Source organism: Eleutherodactylus coqui, chromosome 1 (genome assembly GCF_035609145.1).
Source record: "Eleutherodactylus coqui strain aEleCoq1 chromosome 1, aEleCoq1.hap1, whole genome shotgun sequence".
In the NCBI taxonomy this organism is placed as follows: domain Eukaryota; kingdom Metazoa; phylum Chordata; class Amphibia; order Anura; family Eleutherodactylidae; genus Eleutherodactylus; species Eleutherodactylus coqui.
The window spans coordinates 72,857,620-72,881,519 of record NC_089837.1 but is presented as its reverse complement, the minus strand read 5'-3'; the positions used below and the strand labels follow the sequence as shown (position 1 = coordinate 72,881,519).

At 43.9% G+C, this 23,900-nt stretch overlaps 1 protein-coding gene across 5 annotated transcripts in view; it reads left to right on the top strand.

The window, feature by feature from the left end:
- The window catches only part of LPIN1 (lipin 1), a 173,813-nt gene that overhangs the window by 74,429 nt on the left and 75,484 nt on the right, over nt 1–23,900 (top strand). The window contains exon 1 of one of the 5 annotated variants that reach the window (XM_066597159.1): nt 1,874–2,286. The exons of 2 other annotated variants lie outside the window; for them this stretch is intronic. The gene's annotated coding sequence lies outside the window, so the exon portion shown is untranslated. Of the gene's footprint in view, nt 1–1,873; nt 2,287–4,753; nt 4,779–23,900 lie in introns of those variants that run through there. 2 more of the 5 variants (XM_066597130.1, XM_066597140.1) reach the window with 2 other exon arrangements.

The window sequence follows — 23,900 nt, the reverse complement described above, 5'->3', positions numbered from 1 at the left end:
CCTGTCTGATGGGTGGTTGGGGTGGAGTTTAATATTCATTATCTTCTATATTCACATAAATAAGCTACAAACCATAAGCATGCAGTCAGGAGGATGAGCTGTGATCTCCTCTATTATAATTGTGTGACAGGAGCTGTGTGCTCATCAGCAGTAAATGTAACAGGAGTGCCTGTGCCTCCCTATAGGCAGTTTCTCGGATAGGATTTACACAATAGCATCACATGGACTGAGAAACTGACTGGAAACTGAATACTTGCCCACAAGTAGATCTGATCTGGTCAGAATTGAGATCGCTTGAGCATCTGAGGAGGAGGAGGAGGAGACCAGAAGTCTCAGAAAGAAAGAACTAACTAACCAAAGCAACACTGGCCACTTCTACATACTGGGGGGAAAGTTACATAATGAATAAAAAAAAATCTGGAGTGACCGTTTAATAATTCTTTTCAGCCATTACTTATATCTCTTTCTGGGAAAGCTGAGTAACAGTTCTAATGCAGCTTTCCTGACTTCTGAGTGGTATACAGTAGTATGCAATGCCATATCCGTGCTCTTACATGGCTGCATACTGCAGGCTGATTGACAACTGCTGTGGAAGTAGTAATAGCAGTCATAAGAGTCTTCACCCAGCTTTCCCAGACTCCTGAATGGCATTCATAATGGTCTTCACAGCTTTTTCCAGGTATTATTAATAAATTGATGAATTAAAGTCTATGACCTTGAGGCCTCTTTCACACGGGTGACAGCGATCTCGCTGCTTCAAAATCGCGGCGATATTGCAGCTGTGTTCTCGCTATTTTGTAGCATCAGTGATGCATTTTTCTTGTGAAAAATCGGGCATCACTTCGCTGCTGCGCGTGATTCTATCGTGAGAAGGTTAAGCCCTACCAATACAATAAGCCCTAGCTGCATTCCTTGAAAAAAAACACAAAACGAATGCTTACCTAGCAGGCGCGGACCGAGTCCTCCTGCTGCTCTCCGGAGATCCGCTTTGTGTCCTGCAGTTCTCCTTCACCCACAGATCACTTCCTGGTTGCGGGATTAAAAAATCATGCCTCCAGGAAGCGATGGTTCCGATTGGTTCATCCAGAGCCGCTCAGCCAATCAATGCAGCGTTTGGTTCATCCAGCTCTGCATTCATTGGCTGAGCAGAGCTTGAAGAACCAATCACGTTGTAGAGGTGGGATTTATGAATTGGCCAACCAATGCCGTGGCTCCGCCAATTCAGTACCGCAGGATTCACGGTGGAGCTCTAGACAGCAGCAGGAGGACCCGGACTGAGCCTGCCTTTTTATTTTTCAGGGAATGCAGCTAGGGCTTTTTTTAGGGGTAGGGAAATATATTGCACCGCACGAAAATCTCTAGTTCGTGAACCGCGATGTGATAAACAAGGAGGCTCAATAAACATGGGCTATACAAAAAAAAATAAAAAAAATCGCAAAGCGCTCAAATACAGAGCATGACATGATTTTTTGTTCTCGCAACATGGCATCAGAGAGAACATCGCGAATGTGAAGGAACCCATTGGAAAGCATGGGCTTCACATATATGTAATTTGTAGCACTGTCGCAAGAAAATCACGCAATTTTGTCACCCGTATGAAAGCAGCCTGGCGGTGATTTTGGGGTAGGAGGTGCTATTTATTTCTGCAATGACTTCTAGTTACTGTTCGTACCCCTCCTGACTTACACCTTGCAGCGGTTTACAACTATCTGCGCAGTAGGTGACAGGTCAGTACCTATTCATCCTGTGCATACTAGTGAGGATTAGTAATGTCCTGGAGCATTGCATGACAGCTCAGAACACACAGCCTGTGAAGCTGCTGATGTATGGGGCTGAGTGTCTGCAGGCCTGTGATAGGCTGCCTGGATCACCCCAGCCTCCTCCCTACAGCTCAGTCACAAGTCATTTCCAGCATGGGTGCAGACACACAGCTACTCCACTCGCTGCCTTATATACCCACAGGATGCCCTGCTGCCTGCACCCCCTCACCCTGCACTACAGCACCCACATCCTATAACCCTGCAGCCTGTGCTGGATCCCCCTGAAGGCTCACCATAGTAGTATTTCATCTCCTGATGCAATTTGGAGCAGCCACCATTGCAATGCAGGCCAAGAAGAGACGTGTTGTGTGAGCTGTGACTGTTGGATGTTGGAGTACCCCCTAGTTCCCCCTACTGCTGCTACCGCTGGTTGCTTTGTAACCTGTGTGGGGCCTCAAGACAGAGGCTGGGGGGCTGCAGGGGATCGTCTTAATTGGATCATTTCACTGTGCACTGATCATCAGCTGTAAGTAATTGTGCCACTGCAATAATTTACTATGCGTTTACAATGCAATGTGCTTGGGAGAGACTCACTTCTATCTATCTATCTATCTATCTATCTATCTATCTATCTATCTATCTATCTATCTATCTATCTATCCCATATCTGTCTATCTATCTATCTATCTATCTATCTATCTATCTATCTATCTATCTATCTATCTATGACCCTTTAACTCCAACCTTGCTTGACAGCAGTAGATACAGTATGTGATATGATACATTATACTGTATTTATAAGCACAGTTCTTTGATATGATACATTGTTGCATTGTGTGTTGTTGAGTACTCTGCTCAGGACTCAGGAATTGCTTTATATGCCCATATTTACACGGGCGAATGCAATATCATCCGAGAAACTCGCACTGATATCGCACTTGTGAGCGTACGATTTTAAGCCCCCCCCCCCATCTGTGATTGTCTTCCGTTTTACAAGTGAGATGTATTGCTACACGTGCGTTTTTTATACGTGTGAAAATCGCATGTTGTTTCAGTAGGGAAAATAATACATCGCATTGCACTTGTATGCAAATTCACGTTTACGCGCAAGTGCGATGCAATTTTCTTTGTCGTATATAGAAAATAGGTGCTATTGCCCCAAAAATACGATATGCTGCAATTTTTAGTGTGAGCAAAAAATTGCTCTAGTAAATTAACCCACTGTAAATAATGGATTATTACAACGTGCGAGTTCTGTGCGTCCGTTTTTTTGGGGGGGGGGGGGGACTGAAAAATTGTTCTGAATGTCGGATGGAAATAGCACCCATTCATTGGAATAGGTCTATGACATGGGCTGTTTTTTAACTCAAATAGTCTGATTAAAAAATATTGCAGCATCCTCAATTTTTTTCTGATTTTCAGATGAGAATAGCACATGCCAATGGGGAGTGTTCAGCACATCGGACAGCACATGGACGGGATGTCCGAGTGCTGTCCGATGCGAGTTGTGTCCTAAAATCTTGGGCGCAACATTTTAATCGTCGTGTGCATGTACCCTAAAGGTGCATTCATAGGGATCAGTGCGATATTGCACTTTTAAGGCTGCAGTTTTTGCCAGCGATTGCAAGGAAAAAAACGCATTGCTGAACTTGTGGTTTCATGTATGTAAAAATCGCATATTTTTCCAATAGAGAAAAATACAAAATTACATTTGCATGAAACTTAGATGTACATGCACCAATAGGATGGGCAATAATGGGTGATTTTTGTACAGAATCACCCAAAAATAGGACATGCAGCGATTTTCTTCCCCCCCCCCCCCCCCTGCCTTTGAACTTGCATTATTATGCTGGCTTCACATGAGCATAAGCACACTTGCGTGTGCATGTGCATTTTTGTGCATGCATTAGCATATTTTACGGTAGTTTTTGCGCCCGCAAAGGAATATTCATTTGTGCGTGGTGTACAAAGATGCACTGATTGAAATGTCTTATTAGTCTCAATGCGTTACAGATATGTTTTTTTTCCTGCGCAGTTATGCAACGTTTCATGTTGTTGCATATTGCGCTTGCATTTGTGCAACCCCATTGACTTTTATGTGAAATCAATGGCTTCTATTCTCTGCATATTGCAAGCGCAAATACACCTCTGAGAAGCTGGCCTTAGTGTAAGCATAACAATCACTCATATGAATGAGCCCATTGAAATCAATGGGTTGTTTCCCTATGTGAGTTCTGTCCATATTGCAATCGGACAGGACTGGTGCTGGAAAATCATTCATGTGAATGCACCCATATTTGCATTGCAAGTACACTGATCTGGTGGCAGTTGCTAATCAGGGGATAAGTTCTATATGTGGATAACCTGGTTGACACATACTTGCACTGTACACCTTGCCAGCAGTAGATACAGTAGTGATATGTTTAGATTGCTGAAACATAATGTTTATAAACAAGGTTCTTTGATATGATACATTGTTGCATTGTGTGTGGTTGTAGAGCACACTGCTCAGGAGTGCTGTGATTTCTTGTACATATTTGCATTATAAGTACATGGATCAGCTGCTGATTAGGGTATTCCTTCTGATGGATGATCTGGATGATACATACTTGCACAGTACAGCTCCTGATTTGCATGAGTTAATACTACTCCAGTCTGTTACTATGTATAGCAATGAGCAGGTGACATGTAGGAGATCTGCTGCTTCTGGTTATTATCATTATTACAGGACCAGTACATTCTGGTGCTGTGATCTCTAGGACCCTGCTGTCATTGCTTCCCGAGGGTGGAGAGAATACAAGGAGGTTGGTTCTGAAGCTTTGTTATGTATGTATTTTCCTTCAAATTGAGACTTTTTTCCCAGGCCTGGGATATCATTGGCTGTGCATGGTGAGAAGCTGGTACCTGCCCATGATGGGGAGGGCTCCCAAGGGTGACTTTTGGGTGCACTTACAGCTGATGATCTAGCACTCTGCATGCATTGATATCCTGTGTACTTCTTCTATCCTGCAAGACTATGTAAGTTGTAGCAAATCTACATCTTGCCACTTTCTCCCAGCTGTGTTGCTTTGCAGGAATACAGTAGATCTTATTGTGACCCGAATCTGTCATTGTGAATGTCCCTGATCTTTGCTGTGATATATATGCACTGTGTCTGTTTCTATACATCCATTGGGGCGGTGATTGTGATTTTGTATGTTTTCACAGTTTTTATGGTTTTTTTATATATTGACTGCTCAAAATAAGTAGGAAAATGCGCACAATAGGCGATATTCATATACCAAACCGTAAAGTGGGCCTTCTGTTTAAGAATTCTCTGAAATGCCATTAAGACATGACGTCTATCTGGGTTCAGGGGCTGACAGTGATGCCAAGAATAATAAAAGGCTGGAGCTTGGATAAAGGACAGACTTCTCTGACTCTGGTTGGCTTGGAATCAGTAGTAAAATGTACTTCTGTCTAAAAATATACTAGTTACTCATTGTTACGTGTGACCACCGCTCCATTTACACTCCTACACAACGGGGTCTGGGGCTCCTGTTTTAGGGACTTATCACAGCCAGCCATAAACAGCAATTGTTCAGTCCCTGTATTCGCTTATAGAGGGACTGAAGATTCTCGTTTTGATAGGGCCTACGCTGCATTTGCCTGTCTAAGTAGTCTGCATGAGTGCGAATGCGTTGGCGGTGATGTTACTCTGTTGTTCGAACGAGAATTGGCTCGTCTAAAAGGACCCTTAAACTTAAAACAAACTAAAAAAAACTTGTTCCGGGGTAAATGATTTAACATGACCACTAGGCTTAAGGTTTAGAGATGAGCGAACACCAAAATGTTCGGGTGTTCGTTATTCGGAACGAACTTCCCGTGATGCTCGAGGGTTCGTTTCGAACAACGAACCCCATTGAAGTCAATGGGCGACCAGAACATTTTTGTATTTCGCCGATGCTCGCTAAGGTTTTCATGTGTGAAAATCTGGGCAATTCAGGAAAGTGATGGGAATGACACAGTGACGGATAGGGCAGGCGAGGGGCTACATGGTGGGCTGCATCTCAAGTTCACAGGTCCCACTATTAAGCCACAATAGCGGCAAGAGTGCCCCCCCCCCACTGTCAGCATAAAGATCGTTCTCCTCTGCCACAGCTGTAACAGCTGTAGCAGAGAAGAACGATGTTTGCCCATTGAATTCAATGGAGCCAGCAATACAGCATGTTCCACTGAATGCAATGGGCTGCCGGCGATCGCAGGATGAATGGTCGGAAAGGGGTTAAATATATAACCCCTTTCCTGCAATTCATCCAGAAATGTTACACTAAAAATATATACCGGCGTATAAGGCGACCGGGCGTATAAGACGCCCCCCCAACTGTCACCTTATACGCCGGTAATACAGTGGAGCAAAGAATAAAAAGCATTACTCACTTTTTCAGATGATCTGCGGCGCTCCTGCAGGCTGTCGCTCCCTCCTAATCCACGGCAGAGTATTCCTTTCTGCACGAAAGGCTTGAAATCCCCGCCTCCAGAAACACAGCCAATCACAGCCAATGACAATGATGTCATTGAATGGCTGTGATTGGCTTGAAATCCCCGCCTCCAGAAACACAGCCAATCACAGCCAATGACAATGATGTCATTGAATGGCTGTGATTGGCTTGAAATCCCCGCCTCCAGAAACACAGCCAATCACAGCCAATGACAATGATGTCATTGAATGGCTGTGATTGGCTTGAAATCCCCGCCTCCAGAAACACAGCCAATCACAGCCAATGACAATGATGTCATTGAATGGCTGTGATTGGCTTGAAATCCCCGCCTCCAGAAACACAGCCAATCACAGCCATTCAATGACATCATTGTCATTGGCTGTGATTGGCTGAAGGCACATGTGTTTCTGGAGGCAGGGATTTAAAGCCTTTCGTGGAGAAAGGAATAGTCTGCCGGGAACCAGGAAGGAGCGACAGCCTGCAGGAGCGCCGCAGATCATCTGAAAAAGTGAGTAATGATTTTTATTCTTTGCTCCACTGTATTACCGGCGTATAAGGTGACAGTTGGGGGGTCGTCTTATACGCCCGGTCGCCTTATACGCCGGTATATATTTTTAGTGTAACACATTTCTGGATGAATTGCAGGAAAGGGGTTATATATTTAACCCCTTTCCGACCATTCATCCTGCGATCGCCGGCAGCCCATTGCATTCAGTGGAACATGCTGTATTGCTGGCTCCATTGAATTCAATGGGCAAACATCGTTCTTCTCTGCTACAGCTGTTACAGCTGTGCCAGAGAAGAAGGATTTGTCTTCTATATGTTCTCAATGGGGTCAGCGCTGCTGCCGCCGGCCCCATTGAGCGCATATAGAATGCGTCCATAGCGAACCGCGGGAGGGGCAGACTTTTATATCAGGCGGACACCTTATCTCCCCAGCCACTCACAGCAGGGGGGTGGTATAGGGCTTAAACGTTGCAGGGGGAAGTTGTAATGCCTTCCCTGTCTTTATATTGGCCAAAAAAAAGCGCTAACGTCTCAGGGAAGAAAGTTAAATTAACCAGAACACCGCATGGTGTTCGTTACGAATAACGAACATCCCGAACACCCTAATATTCGCACGAATATCAAGCTCGGACGAACGCGTTCGCTCATCTCTATTAAGGTTCCTTCACACTGGCAATCGCGTTTTTTTTTTTTGTTTTTTTTTGCCACGTGGCAAAATCGAGGCGTTTTATTTGAGCGTCAGTGATGCTTTTTATTGCAAAAACATCATTGCTGCTTGAGATTTTCTCACAACTTTTAGCGCAAAAGTCAATAGGACTTTTTGATGTTAAAAATGCATTGCACGAAAATCTCAAGTTTGTGCTTTGCGATGCGATAAAAAGGAAGCTCTATAGGGAAACGCAGAAAGATAAGACATGCTGCTTTTTTTTTTTATCGCAACATCGCATGAGTGAAAACATCGCAAATAAGAAGGAAACCATTAAAAATGATTGGTTTCCGAATTCTGCTTTTTTACCCGCTCTCGCATCGCACAATTTTCTCGCCGCTGAGGAGAAACCCGTAGTGCTTACCTGCTGTAACTGTGATTTGTGCCCAAGAGATTTGGGGGCAACTGGCATCAGGCAGCACGTGGACACGACACACGCACTGGCATGTCTTATTTCTCCTCTGTGAAATGGACAGGAGCAGGACACAAGGTGAGGTTGGTTTGTTTTTTTTCTTGTGGACCATTGGTTCCTATGGGGAAAAAACATTCATGTTTACAGCCTCATGGGCTATAATGGGGCCATATGCTATCTGCAGAATTATACTAGTGTGCACCTATGTTTAGGCTCTCTTAAAGTGTCCCTCCGCTCCGCTGCCACTAGTCTGGTGTTACAAGAAAATATATTACACACATGTGACTTCTGCAGCCATTCGCTGGCCTCAGCAGGTGCCTTTATGCGCACATGACTACGGAAGCCAGCGATTGGCTGCAGCAGTCACACAAATTATGAACTTGGCATTTATTGCTTTCAGTAACAGTGGAGAACAGAGAGCAGAGACAGTTAATTGGTGAGTAATACTTATTTTATTATTGCCTACCCTGGAGCATTGTTTTTCAAAATCTTGGAAAACCCCTTCAAGTATTTCTAATCCTGTGATCTCCAAGTGAGGCAATTCTATCACATGTTTTCCTGCAGTTTTAGCTGGACTTCATCTTTTGCACTATAAGGCTGGGTTCACACTGGGCGGATTTCGCGTGGAAATCTCGCAGTTTGGCCGCAGCGAAAAACTGTGAGATTTCCGCTGGGAATCTACTGCTTCAAAACCCAATTGTGGCAATTAGCTGCGGGCTTTGAAGCGGCCTGGCCGCACGCTCTCCTGCTGCTGCCGGCGCTCCCATAGGGGAGAGCGCGTAGCGCAGCGGAAGAAAAAAAATGAACATGCAGCCGGCGTATCTGCGCCGATCGGCCGGCTTCTGGCGGATTTGCCATACTGTGTGGACGAGATTTCTGAGAAATCTGGTCCACATGGCTGGCTAAACCTGGAATTAGCGGCCGCAGGCGGATTTGCAAATCCGCCCAGTGTGAACCCAGCCTAATTTATAGGATTTGTGGTAAAATTACGAGCGGATATATGACAACGGCATTTTTACGTTTTCACGCTTGCTCCGTATAAGCCCTTGAAGGGGCTGTTCCGTTTTTCACGGCCAGCGTTTTCTCATCCATTCATCTGACCGTGAGCGCCGTTTTAAGTGAAAAAATACACCACATCCCAGAAAACCCTCGCTCTGCCAAAATCCTTGGGATGCCTTTCAGTGCTTATATAGAGGCTTTTCACAGCGTTAGACGCGGCTGAAAGGTCTCCCTTTCCCTTCTTTCTTCCTGCTTCCATAGGAATATATAGGACCCGCCGGCGTATATTGGCCAAAACATAGTTCCAGAACGATCTTTTTGGCCACTGTATATATGCCGGACGAATTTCGTGCGCTTAAGTATCCTCTTTCATAGTGCTGTTGTATTTACGCGCCGTACAATTGCCCATGTGAACGAATGCATTGGGAACCAATGCTACACATGGGTAGCGTAAATGCGCCGTATATGCGTTCGTGGGAATGAAGCCAGTTGCGATTTTGTGTTTTTTTTTTTTTGTTTTTTTTTTCCTCTGATGTTTTGCGTTTTTTCTCAAGAGCAATTAGTATAGAATGTGTTCTTGTCCATCTGGGTTTTTTTTCCGTTTTGTGGGGTTTATTCACATAGGAACTGTCAGTTGCATATGTGTCCTTATTTTTCTCTTAATGCACCCATGATTGTCAATTGAGGGCTGCAAAAAACGCAGCGAAAAACGCGCGGAAACGCACAAAAAACACGCGAAAACGCTGCGTTTTTCACGCGCGAAAATCGACAACGCAAGTGGGTAGGCGCCCTTAGACTGTGGAAACTGCAGCGGGAAACATTCATTATTAAAGTGAATGGGATTCAAGCAAATCCTGTTCGCATCCCCCCCTGATTTTTCTGCTGTAACTGTTTGTTTACCGGGCGTCTTGGGTCCGCAATCGTTCTGGCCCACCCGCTTCCATTCATAGTAAACGGGAGTCACTCAAACATTGAGCAGTTCCTGTTTACACGGCACGGATTTTAGTTTTGCTAAAAACCAAGTGACTTCAACAAGTGAGCGATTTCCCCCTCAGTGCCCTGTTGGCGGCCGCGGGTACACAGGGCTATTATTAGATAAATTTGCAGTTTCCAGTGAGAATTTGAGTGATATAAAGGTACCTCTGGATTTCAACATGCCCGATCCTCTGTTTTTGTGGGAGATAAGCCGCTCCCAGAAGTGTCACACAGCAGCTTACTCCCCGCTCTGACATAAACTCGCTCAGCTGAGCATTCATGCTGATGATGGATTCTGGAGAAATAGTTGTCATCTGAGCAATTTCTCAACTGCACACTGGCTTAAAGGGGTTTTATCTCATGGGCCTGTAAAGATGGAAGTCACGACACCAGTTTTAGCAAAGCCTCAAAGGTCTTTTCTGGGATTTTTTTAAAATCACTCAGGGGATATATAGGGGTATACTGTAAAAGAAGGTCCGGCAACTCCAGTGCCAGCTCTCCGGTCTGATCCTGGAACCTTCTGCAGTGGTTACCTGCCATTGGTCATTCATGTAACTGCTACAGCCAATCATTGGCCTTGGCAGTTGTGTGCCGTTCATGCACCCATTACTGCTGAGACCAGTGATTGGCTGGAGTGGTCATGTGATGGAGCTTCTGGGAATGAACTGGAGAGATGGCATTGCAGCTGCAGGACATTTAAAGTTGAGTGGGGGTGTTTGATAGTTTCGAAACCCCCCTAGAAAATTCCTATTAAAGTTTTGTTAGAATTTAAATAGCCGCTTCCATCTTTACAAGACTGATCTGATGGATTTTGCTATGACTGCCACGATCCATTTAATGTATCCATTATGGACAATTGTTTTTCTGTCTTCACTCATCAGCGTATTTTACTGTACCTTTTACACACGCAAAAAAAACCACACCGATGCTCCCAGGAATTAGTCTGAGTTCAAGAAGTGTTCTTTTTTTCTACGCAGTTTTTCACGTATCTCCTGGCATATTTTGTGCGCATTTGCGCATCCCCATTGATTTCTGTGGAGACTTTCGGTGCGGAAATGCGCAGGAAAATAGAGCGTGCTGCAACCGAAATGTACAGGAAAAATATGCGCTTGTGAACGAATCAATTGGAATTAATGGATTCTGTTCACTGCTTATTATGCGTGCAAATATGGCTGTGTGAACCTGGCTTACTGTGGATTTTGCTGCACAATTGCAGGCAGGTTTTAGGTTGCGCTCAGACAGGGCGAAAATCCTGTGGAATTTGCCGCAGAATTTTTTCAACATTTCCGCCCCTTGTGGAAAACAAGACAAAGTAGCGCAGCAAAGATGCACTATTTCATCCTATAGACTCCAGCAAAATGTCAGACTGCTGGCTGGAAATTGGATGGACCCCCATTATAGTCAATGGGGGGGTGGGGGGCTGTTTGGCGCTGTTTTGTTCTGTCATAGAATGAAACCATATGGCCACAATTTCCTAACTTTGATGTAAAATCATTTTCAATTTCGCGTCCAAATCGGCAAGCAGCCTGCAGATTTTGTTTGGAATTTACCACGACTTATGGTGCGCCATGCGACCTACTCCGTCCTGTGTAAAAAGTCCCCAAGGGGAACAGTTGTCTGCTGTCAGCAGATCCTTTACCTTAGTGCGGTGCATACTTTATGAGAAGCTGAACCTCAGGGAATGTGTCATATGTTAACAGCATAGCAGTTGTTAGAATGTAAAAACCCCTGTAGGGCGACGCACAAGGCTGTGTTATGGCTCAGGGCAGGAGCCGTAGACAATATATAGAGGCAAAGACCATTTCAGTCATTTCAATAGAAGGAGGTCCTCTGTCCTTCAGAATCAGACTACCTAAGAAGGTCATGGTGGTCTACTGCTGTCCACCTTCTAAGCCTGGAAACAGAATTTATGATATACTTGCCTAGTGATAACAAGAATTGTAGATCTCTTTTTGATATATTGCATAAAGAAAAGCAGATGTCTTGGGCATGAGAAGAGAGTATTGTTACCCAGCTGGGTGGGAGTCTGAAGGAAAGGATGCCAAGATCCTGTTTACTAGTCATGGCTGTTGTGTCTTTGTGTGTTTTGTCTCTTTCTATATCCAGACTTCAACATTTACTGCGGGTCAACTATTGTTTAGTGAGCTTGTGAGCTGTGGGGTATTGATGGAAGGTTTTACTAAGTGCTTTTAGGTCCATTGTTTTAGGGTGTATATGTTTGGATTTAATTGCTTCTTCATTATGTATTGTAGCTGTAGCATCCAGGCAGGTGTTGGGCCATTTATGGCAGTCTGCAGTGGAAGTCCTGCTGCCAGTCAGTATATTGGTTAACCCAACACCTTCTGGTGGCCTAAAATCTGTTCTTTACCCCATCGCAGGACAGCACATAATCTTCATCCAAGGCTGAGACATATGAAACACCTACATATTTTATGTATACGCTCTTTAAATAAATCCATTTTCCAAAACCGACCTTCCTATTTCATCACAGTCATACATGCAAGCCCATGCAGTGCTGGTGTAGATTAAATGGTGCATGATGCAGTATATTCTATTGCAGCCCTGCTTATTATTTACCCTTTACAGAGACCAGTTAATGCATTGGACGCAGTTGCCTAGATAACAATGCCAGACAACTGCCTAAATAACTGCGCAATTTTTGAGCGATTATCTGCTCATGTAAATGGGCCTTAACACTGTCCTGTCAATAAGCTGGGGAAACATAGCTGCTGTCTTTGTACGCAGAGCTATAGGAATACAATTGCAAATGTGAGATTGTAGTGTTGGTACCCAAGTCATCAGGGCTTCAACGGTGACACATGAAGCACTCTGTGTACCGGCATTGGACCCCACAACATTAGGGCTGCCCGTTCACCTCACAACTTGCAGAGATGGGAAAAGACTCCACAATGTTTCCAAAGCAGAGACATATGATATCTCTTCCGTTCTCTATGATTGGGCAGAGCGCTCATTGTATTCTTCTGCCCCATCATTACCCTGAGAAAGGAAGCATATTTTAGGAAGCCACTTATCGGAGACCCAGCAGAGATGTCAGCGAGAGGGCTAATGATCCATGGACCTAAAGATTATAGACCACATTGAAGGAGAGGGGGCCTCCTGATATAAATGGCTAATTAGTCTGAGTTCCAGATATATTCTTTTCCCTGCGCAATTACGCAGCGTATCTCCTTGTGTATGGAACCCCTTCATTGACTTCTATGGAGCCCTTATAAAATAAAGCATGCTGTTTTTTTTTGTTTGTTTGTTTTTTTGTTCACGCAACCGAACTGTGCAGGAAAAATACATGCGTGAATAAACCTATTGAAATCAATGGGTTCTATTTTGCATATTGCATGCGCAAATATGTCCGTGAAAATCTAGCCTTAGGCCTTGGTTTTTATTCTAATTTTGGATGCTGATATTCTGTACATCATAGTACTGAGTCTTCTAACCATATTCCTTAACGTGACTTGACTTTTACATGTATTCTTTCCCAAGCCTAACTCCTGACGTCAAGTGCATTTGGGGTGTGGCCTATTTAAAGGAATGAAGCATGTGTCCATCAAAATTTTGGTCTGTCTGTGATTTTTGGCTCAATTGTAATTGCAATGGAGCTTAGCATCCCTGGTCGGGGTGTAGAGCCACCGCGTGTCAAGGTTATACTGGAAAATGTTTTTTTTTTCTTTTTTCGTGTTGGCATTGATCATAAATCTGAGGCAGATGAATATTTCATGTGGAATCTATAATAAACTCGTATTACCTCTATAGAAATATGCAGCCTTCCTAAATATAGCAGCTGTATATGGCTCTATTACAGAATGTCAGGGCCCTCCGGGGTAACATCAGGCAGAATCTAAAGCGTTCTTACTGTGTCCGTCCTTCAGACATATAGATGGCCGTAGGATATTGAGTCATTTCTCTCCAGACAGTTTCAGTCTAAGTTTGGCCATGTATGTTTCACAGCTGTCGGTAAGAATCCCGTCATTCTGCATTTGCATCAAGAGATCACATCACTGGTGGTGGGATAATTGCTGCCATATATATTCATATTTGGGCTGGCTTCTGTTCTCTCTAAAGTCTCAGGGCCTTAAAGGGATTAACCCATTTTCCAGAAATAAAAATAGCGGTCTTATGTGTAAAATTGAAAATCCAGAACCAGTACTCCCCACTTCATTCCCTTAGTAATTCAGCGTTGAAGCTCCGCTTCTCCCTCCAGTCTGTGTTTGGCTGTAGCGGACAAATGCTGCCTGCTTGTAATTGGCTAGACTACTGGCGTCAACGGTCGGCGATGCGAGCCATGATGTCAGGAGTATGGCACGTGGCTGCTGTGATCACCAGTAGTAGGAAACATTGCTGCTGGCTTGTAAAGAGAGATCAGTGGAGGACTACCCGAGCTGCAGTGCTGGACTGCCGGGTGGAACTAGAAGTAGTACTGGTTCTTTGTTTTACCCAAATGCCTGCTATTTGTTTTCTTGTAAAGTCGGCCTAACAATCATTTTTCGGTCATACATTTAACACTCTTTGTGTCGTTCTTAAAGGGGTTCTACAGGATTATAAAAAATATGCTTGCTTTCCCTTAGAAGCCATGCTACATCTGTCCATTGATTGTCCGTCTGATATTTTAGCTCACCTTCAATGATATGAATGGGACTGAGCTACAATACCGGACTCAACCTGTTGGACACATGTGGCACTGTTTCTAAAAAAAAAAAAAGGTCAGCCATGGTTTTCTAATTCTGCGCAACCTTTTTAAGGACTTCTGTATGAGTTTTGTTATTGTGATGTTTCAGTAGGGATATGTGATGGTCTAAGGGTGTCTTCGCACAGGCGAGCGTGACATTGTCCTGAGAATTTTGAACTGATATTGCGCTTCTAAAATTGCAATTTTTAATTCGAGGTGATGCTGCTCATATCATGTACTTCAGATGTTCATCATCGCAAGTGCTTCCAATAGTTTTCAGTGGTAAAAATCTCATCACGCTTGTGCATGCAAATCATATGGCGTGTGAGTGCAATGCTATTTTTTTTTTTTTTTTTTTTTTCTTTCCCCTTAATGATCCAATATAAGGTAATGGACGATTGCTCATCATTAGGAAGGGGGCAACAGCGATTATTTTTTTAAATTTTTTTTTCCCCTTCCCAATCTGGCAGCATCACTGCGAGAGAAAAATTGCTCATGTGAATAACCACATTAAAATCAGTGTGTTACTAATACACGTGAGTTCCCTCCATATCGCCATCAGATCGAACTCGCCCGTGTGAATACACCCTTCCTCTGTGTCATTAGTCCTATTGTCAGACTCAGATTTGAGACTGGAAATAGATATTAGTGTGGCTGTATGAATGAGATGCAAGAAGACAGTAGTGTTCGCAGCTGTTGTGCTTGCATGCTTTGGGCGCCCTCCTCCATGTCTGTGGACCTAATACATGGGTGTATTTCAGTCAACATGCAGAAGCCTCCTGAGTTGTGGTTTTTCTAGGACAAGCAGGTCACTTGTATATTGTAGGTGGATCCTGGGATCGAGGGCTGGAGGCAGCAAGAAGTGCAGTTATTTCCTGGGTACATCTATTTTGGTTGCTAGTGTCAGAGGCTGAGATGGTATTTCCTGAAGGAATGTCATTAATGATTAACTGTACTGTGTGGCGGGAGGAAACTTGAAAATATATGTTATATCAAATGTGAATAAAGCACAAAGCAATGACAACATCCAAGTGTAGAACAACTATTCTGCAGAATATCTTTAAAAAAAAAAATCTATATTTTTAAGGGATGCAGACCAAGTTCTTGACCAATATGCTAATCTCGTTGCTCTGTCTTGAAGGGGTTCTGACACTGATAATAAAAATCAGATTAGTTGATGTTTTGTACACTGATAAAAGTACATGTCTGTAATGTAAAGATGGAAGTTTATAGGAGTCATAGAATCATAGAGTTGGAAGGGACCTCATCGGGTCTAACCCCCCTGCTCAGTGCAGGATTCACTAAATCATCCCAGACAGATATTTGTCCAGCCTTTGTTTGAACACTTCCATTGAAGGAGAACTCACCACCTCCCGTGGTAACCTGTTCCACTCATTGATCCCCCTCACTGTCTAATATCTAATTTGTCTCCTCCCTTTCAGTTTTATCCCATTGCTTCTAGTCTTTCCTTGTGTAAATGAAAATAGGGCTGATCCCTCTGTACTGTGACAGCCCTTCAGATATTTGTAGGCGGCTATTAAGTCTCCTCTCAGCCTTCCTTTTTTCACAGCTAAACATTCCCAGATCCTTGACTCGTTCCTCATGGGACATGATTTGGGCACTAGTGCATTATGACTCCACGAGGAGTATGGATGGGAGACATGGCTTAGGCGGGTTGAAATAGTGGGGATGCCCAGATGAAGCCCACAGGTGCTAATTGGCTGATGGGCTCTGGATATATGCTACCCTCTTCCCTGCTGACCCCGCTACTGTCATGGCGACTCCCCTGTAACCATGTCCGCTGCCATCTCCCCTGCTGACCCCTTCCCCCCAGCTGTCATTGTTCCCGGCCCTGCTGTGACTTGCTCCGCTGTCACTCTCATCCATGCCGCCCTCCCATCTCCGCTCTTTTGGGACTGTCTTAGTCAGTCTCCAGCCCCCTGCACCCTTTAATCTAGCAGCAGCATGCCACTCGTTGGCCGGCTCCTCTCGCTCTGCCATGCTGACACCGCCGGGCTCACCAGTCCTGCTGCTGACGCTCCTACTCCTGCTTATACTGGGACTTCTCCTACCCCACTTTGCCTTTCTCCCGGTATAGAAGTCAGGCACCCTCTGCCTGTAAATATATCTTTTTTTTTTTTTTTCCTCTCTCCTCAAAGTGTTCATGACCTTATTCTTGAGATTTGGAAATTTGGAAAAAGCACAAGGCTGTTCTATTAATTGGTCTGGTCACACAAGGACAGCAATTTCATGAATAAGATCCTATATGCTGCTCTGCCCTCAGAGGGATGCTTATTCTTGTGTCCAACTGTAGCTACAACTTCAATCAAAATGATTCAACATGCACTGTAAATTAGGTTTATTTGCCACATGTAAAAACTTTCTGCTGTTTTACCGGGTTTCTGCAAGGCAATGATCTCTTAACTTTCTGGACCCCCTCTCTTAACATAGCCACATTTCTAACATGCAATTAAATGTCAGTCAACAAAGCTGTAGCCAGTCTAGGGGTATGATATGTTTTAGCTCAAGCATATATGGTGTAAATAATGAAGTTCTTGATCAGTTGCATCAGGTGTCCTTGGGACAACACCTGATTTGCAAATGTGTGCACTTATGAGGGATTATGTTTAAAGGGGTTCTGTCACTAAAAAAGAAAAATGCTATACTTATCTATTCCTCCCCCATCGGTCTACTTTCCAGATCTTCCCCTCCCTTATCTTCTCCTGTCTCCTGCAGTCCATGTTGTCACTTTACCTCCAGCTGCCTGATTCTTCTCCTTCCTGTGAGGTTACGTACATTTGGTTGGCAGTCTTCCAATGTACGTTATGTCACAGCTCACAGGCTAGCAGGACGACTGCCTATCTTCTTCAGAGATTGCTCATGCGTGTTGTCTCTGAAATAGATTACAATTCTTTCCTAGGCAGTGAAGCTACAGCACAGGGATGTGACCTTCACTGACTCAGCCGGAAGGAGTTTGTGATAACCAGCCCTCATAACAAGCTGGTCCCAGCCTGCAGTGAGCTGACCTGGGGCACTGGAGAAGCTCAACCAGGAGAAGATGTGATAAGGAGACTGACAGGGAAGGAATAGGTAAGTTTAGATCTTTTTTTTTTTTATGACAAAACCCCTTTAAGGGCTTCATTCATTCTGGGACTGCAGTAGTCATTAAAAGTGGCATTTTGTGTTAAATTTGGAGAAACCACTTGTTTTATATTACTTTTGTTATTTACATTTTTTTTAACCTGCAAACTGAAATGCGTCCTGGGGTGGCTCTGATACACTGACGCTAAGTGAATAAAGGCTTAAAGTTTTTCTCCTGTCTTGGATTCTTTCAAGTATTGGTTATCATTGTGTCTGAGTACCACCATGTACACACAGTAGGGCCTCTGCTCTATCAATGTCATTGTTTCTATTATCTTTTCCAACTGTTAGTATACAGTATCATGGTTTCAACCACCCCCCCCCCTTCCTCAAGTGTTGGTGAAGTATGTCAATATTCTTGAGATCCCTTTCCAGTATCAGTTATCATTCTTCTTATGTCATCCCACATGTGCCTGTGTATCATGTTCCTGAGTTACCAATACACGTCTCTGTATCCTAGTTCTAGAGTAATGTCTCTCAACGTTCCTAGGCCAAGTACCCATCATTAAAAACACATTATATCGAAGTACTTCCAATGCTTCGATCATACATCATGTTGACTATTAACCCTTTCCAATCCAATTTGTATCCTAGTTTTCTTAGGGCGGGGCTTACTCTTTTTCTGCCGTTATACAACAACACTATCTGCTGGCTAAAGCCAGTACTGCATGAGGTGACACATTGAATAGGCTCTAACAGCAGAGAGGCTGGCATTATACAGTAAGAGAACCCTGTTCAACATCTTCCAACATCGGAGCTGTACAGCCTTAAATCATAATGTCTTCAGACGTCAGACACTGGATTGGAAAGGGTTAAAAGCAGAGTGCTAGTACGCCCCCAGAGATGTGGCTTGTTCCCACTGGGGTTCACGTGCCACATGATGAGAGTCTGGAGCTTGTCTTATGTACTCTACAACATCCTGAGTTTCCAAAGTATTGGCCCATCTTTTATTTGAATCCTTTCTTACGGCTGCCTGTCTGTACTTGGTCTTGAAAAGTTTTGTATTTCGTTATTGCTGACAACCAAAGCAATAGATCATCATTGAATTAGTAGATTCATAGTCAGTAACAACATACAAAGTTTTATGCAGGTGTGGAAAAAATGTTGCAAAGTAAGAATGCTTTCAAAAATGTGAGTTAATAGTTTATTTTTATTAATTAGCGAGATATAAAGTGACTGAACAAAGGAGGGATCTCAATCAAATCCAGATTTGGTGTGACCGCCCTTTGCCTTCAAAACGGCATCAGTTCTAGTTACACTTGCACAAAGTCAGGTGTATAATTAACCAATTATACCAAACCGGTGATAATGATCAGCATTTTCATATGTAAGGCCTCTTTCACACAGGCGTTGCTATTTTTGGGTGCCCACATCGAGGCCGAAAATCGCATAAACGGGAGAAAGCCGCGACCAAGTCATGGCTAAATCTCCTGTTTTCTCACTTGTTCACATAGCTAGACTGCCGCATATATACACCAAAGCCCAGAATTCCGTGGGCCGGAGGGAGAGACCTTAGTGCTGCTAAAGTCTCTCTCCCACCCAGTGCCGGGTGATAGCGGCAATAGAAACTCCCATAGAAGCCTATGGGAGCTGCATGCAAGAGGAGGGGGAGGGACTTTAGCAACACGAACTCCCTCCCACCTCCCTTTTCCGGCAGCTTCCATAGGAGTCTCTGGGAATGGCCGGCGTATTCTGGCAAAAGATGGGACAAGTCCTATCTTTTCTGGCCGGCCAGAATGCGCACCGTGTGCCGCGATAAAACGCTCGTGTGAAAGAGACCTAAGGTGAAACACAGTCATTAACTGAAACAGAAGTGTAGAAGCTTTAAAACTGGGCAAGGAATAACCAAACTCTGCTACAAAGGTGAGGTTATGGAAGACAGTTTCATGTTGCAGGACATACACCATGGCAAGACTGAGCACAGCAACATGACACAAGGTAGTTATACTTCATCAGCAAAGTCTCTCCCAGGCAAAGATTTCAAAGGTTATTTTTTAAGGGGACCCAACTGTAGGTTTCAGCTTATGGCAAAGGCTGTGGTGGAATTGGTTACAACTTAACCCTAGTGGGCACTTGAGCCCTCAAAAAATTATGTTGGCTGAAAGATTTCAAAGCAGACTGGTTTAATGATGTGCTCTTCAAACTCATTTGAAGAAACACAAAGAAACTGCCAATATTGAGGACCATGGATACAGTGGTCGGCCAAGGAAGCTTAGTGCAGCAGATGAAAGGCATATCATGCTTAATTCCCTTTTGAAATCTGAAGATGTCCATCAGTTCAAAACTGGCAGAAACCATTAGGACTTAGGTGCACCCATCTACTGTTTGGAGAAGTCTAACCAGAAGAGATCTTCATGGTAGAATTGCTGCCAAAAAGCAATTCCTTTGACATAGAAACAAGGCCAAGCGACTCAACAATGTATAAAACACAAGTGTAGAAAAATGGCAGCAGCTGTTCTGGTCAAAATGTAAAATATTTGGCTGTAACAGAAGACAGTTTGTTCTCCAAAGGTCTGGAGAGGGAAAATAATGAGTGTCTGCAGGCAGCAGTGAAGCATGGTGGGAAGCGGTCCAATAATGAGTGTCTGCAGGCAGCAGTTAAGCAAGCTGGAGAGAGGTACAATAATGAGTGTCTGCAGGCAGCAGTGAAGCGGTGCAATAATGAGTGTCTGCAGGCAGCAGTGCAGCATGATGAAGGTTGCCTGCAAATCTGGGGCAGCATTCAGTAAACTGAGTTGGGGATGTGATCAGAACTAATGGTGTCCTCAATGCTGGAAAATACAGGCAGATTACCTCCCCATCATGCAATACCATCAGGAAGGCGTCTGATTGGCTCCAAATTTATTCTGCAGTAGGACAACGATCCCAAACATACAGCCAATGTCGCAACATCATCCAGTCTGTCTAGGATGAAATGTAGAGACAGTAGGATTTGATCAAGTGGTCAGTTCTTCAAGATGTTTGGAACAACCTCCCTGCCAAGTTTCTTCAAAAACTGTGTGCAAGGAATTAATGCTGTTTCGAAGGCAAAGGGTGAGCACACTAAATACTGATGTAATTTAGATTTGTCTTTTGTCTATTCACTTTTTGTTAATTGACAAAAACAAACTATTAACTTCTATTTTGAAAGCATTCTTACTTCCCCGCACCTGCCTGAAACGTTTGCTGGATACTGTATACATCAACAATCCTCCATATACTGAGAGCTGTCCTGATGTGTTCTCTCAGAGTGGGACAAGTTGTTTAGTTGGCTGTTTGCGGAGCGCGTGAGCCGGGGATTTCAATGACCGCTTTTCATGCGACTCAATAACAAAGACAAGCCCTGAAGTTGTGGTGATGAATGTAAACAAGGGTGTTCCAGACAAGACTCACTTCTCCGGCCACTCCGAGGACATTGGTGAATGTATAACCCTGCTGTGGCTCATACACCTGTCGCCGATCGGTTGTACTGGAAGAGCTGTTCTATATGTAAGGGCGATACAATTGTAGTATGGGATCTGCATATGTAACTAGTCTTCTGACTTTGCACTTTTAATGAGTTTCCCCTGTTCTAGCTGCAGAGCTGCACTGTGTTATGGGACTCAGGCTGCAAATGGACTAAAATCTGCAAAAAAAAAAGTTAAAACTCAAAAAATTGAAGAAAGTAACGAGACAAACCAGCAAAAGAACAGCAGGCAGAGAGTACACTGTAATTTGGGGGGAAAAGGGTGATATTTAGGCCGGCTTCACGCAGAAGTATTTGCGCGCTCAATGTGTAGTGCATATAGAGCCCACTCGATGACTTCAATGGGTTCGTTCACAGGCACATATTTTGCGTATTTTGGACGCACAGAGAAAGATGTAACCTGCTCTATTTTCCTGCGTATTTGGCAATGAAAGGTCCCTATAGAAGTCAATGGGGGATGTGCAAAGGCGCGCACAATACACAAGGAGATGTGTGAAACGCTGCGTAATTGCGCTGAAAAAAGAACACATTTTGAACTAATTGGCCACTCCAATCGGTGTGTTTTGTTTGCCACATGCCAATGAACATGCCCAGCAAGTACAGTAAAATACAGGCGCAAAAAAGACTCAAACATGGCACCAAAACTTCGTGCTAAGGCAAGCGCAATTGTGCTTTCGGTCATGTGGAGACCTGCTTACCAGAAAACTTTTTTTTTTTTAATGGTGCAGGTTTTTGGGTTGCATAAGGTCAGTTTAAATGCACCAGCATGAGGAAGCGGACATGGCTATTATGTTGTTCCAGATCTACCGTACAGTGTGCGCCATTGTGATTAATTTCTACCTGTCCAGGCTAGTTTTCTCCTGTATAACTTTAGAACTGTATTAATAAATCTGCCCCTCTGGATCTCGCGCATGGTTACTCACTTGGCTCCTGGGATTTATTCACCCGTTGCATTAAAGCTTACTCTATTTCCCACTAGTCATAACGATTCTCATTTCCGTGTCCTAATACCTGGACAATCTGGCTGCTTTAATAATGCCCCTTGTGTAGATGCTACCTTAAATAATTTTGCTCTTCTAACACCCCCAACCCCAAATACTGTAGGCCACCGGTGGTGATATAGGATGAAACCTATAGACTAGAAGTGTAGAAATCTGTTATTCCTTCTTGTAATTTTATCCCCGTGATGCATCTTTTCCAAATGCTATATTTTAACTTTTTTATACTGGGAGGAGCTTAGTGGGCGATTGATTGATTGTGTCTGAACATGCAAATCTGTGTAGAGAAAATAAGCTAGAATTGACAGCTTTTCTGGTGCTGGAGAAAATGTTGCAACCCACAAGCTGTTACCGTGGATTTAGCTACCCCGTTTGGTGTGTGTATATATATATATATATATATATATATATATATATATTATAATCTATTATTTATTTGTGTGTGTGTGTGTGTGTGTGTGTGTGTGTGTGTGTATATATATTGTCATTCGGGTTGATTAATTTGTATTGACTTAGATATGTCACCAAAAGGTCGACGTCTGGTGTGTATTTCAACTAACTTGTGCATGACTGAGCACAATTCACCCTAACTCACTCTGTCCTGTGTCGATCACCCTTATCCAGCCCTGGGATTGGGTCCTGGGAACTTCCTTTATCTCAGCATTGGTTGGTGGGGATAGTACAAAAAGTCAGAGTTTGGGTGAGGTCAAGGGGGCCAGTCTAGTCTGGCGGAGAGAAAAGATAAGAATAGACTAAGACTGAGCTAAAGTCAGGTCGAGGCTAATGTAGGCTGGACCAAGTCAAGCAGTGCCTAGGGAATTCAAGTTGTGGAGCCGGCCACAGGAGAGTCTTCTTCCACCGTACCAGAAGGCATCTGAGCCAGGGCAAACCCCGCCCAGCCAGAAGATCAGGCCTAGGAACCATGAGTTTACCACATCCCTGTTGAGTCAGTGTCCACGAGAGAGTCTGCACTCATGCCTCCATTCCTCCACCAATAACCGCCCAGCACAGCAATCAGCTAACCTAGTCTGGCAGCCTTATCCTCCAAAAGAGAGCGGTCAGGAAACCTTATCCATCTTTTCATGTGTGAGAAAAGAACTCTTGAAGTTTCTACAGCCTACTAGAACTGTTAAGTGAATTCTAACCTGTCATTTTGCAAGAGTCAGTATAAACTGTGTGCCTCGGATTTTACTAAAGCTCTTTGGTCTGAACGCTTTATTTCACCGTTACACCATAAACCCCTTCATTGGCCTAGATTGCCAGCTATGTAGCCATAACCCCCTTGATCCCTAGAGCATCCGGAATGTCAGAATGAACCAACTCTCTGCCCCAGAGTGCTGGGAATTTAGCCATACTCAGAGGCACTGGCGTCACGTTGTACTTGTACCATTTGCTGTCACCAATCACCCTTGTAAAAATCTGCCAACGTTCTACGCAGGGTAGCTGCCACCATGACTAGGACTGAGTTAGAATACCCACTGAAGTGAGTGCTGCTTACTTCAGCTCATTGCACGTCTACATTTTTGACTGGAGTTTTTCCTTAAAGGGAACCAGTCATGTTGAATATTTAGTCCATCTGTGGGCAGCATGTTATAGAGCAAGAGTAGCTGGGCAGATTTATATACAGTTTGTGAGAAAATACTCAGTATAATAGTAAATGTACATGGGTAGAGTTGAATTTCAGAATCCGGAGCGTGCAACCTCCTCTGCAGCAAATACCGCCCATAGCATGCAATGCAAAAGTGATTCTTCATCCACAATTGGTTTCCGCTCGCAGATGAAAAATTGCAGTATG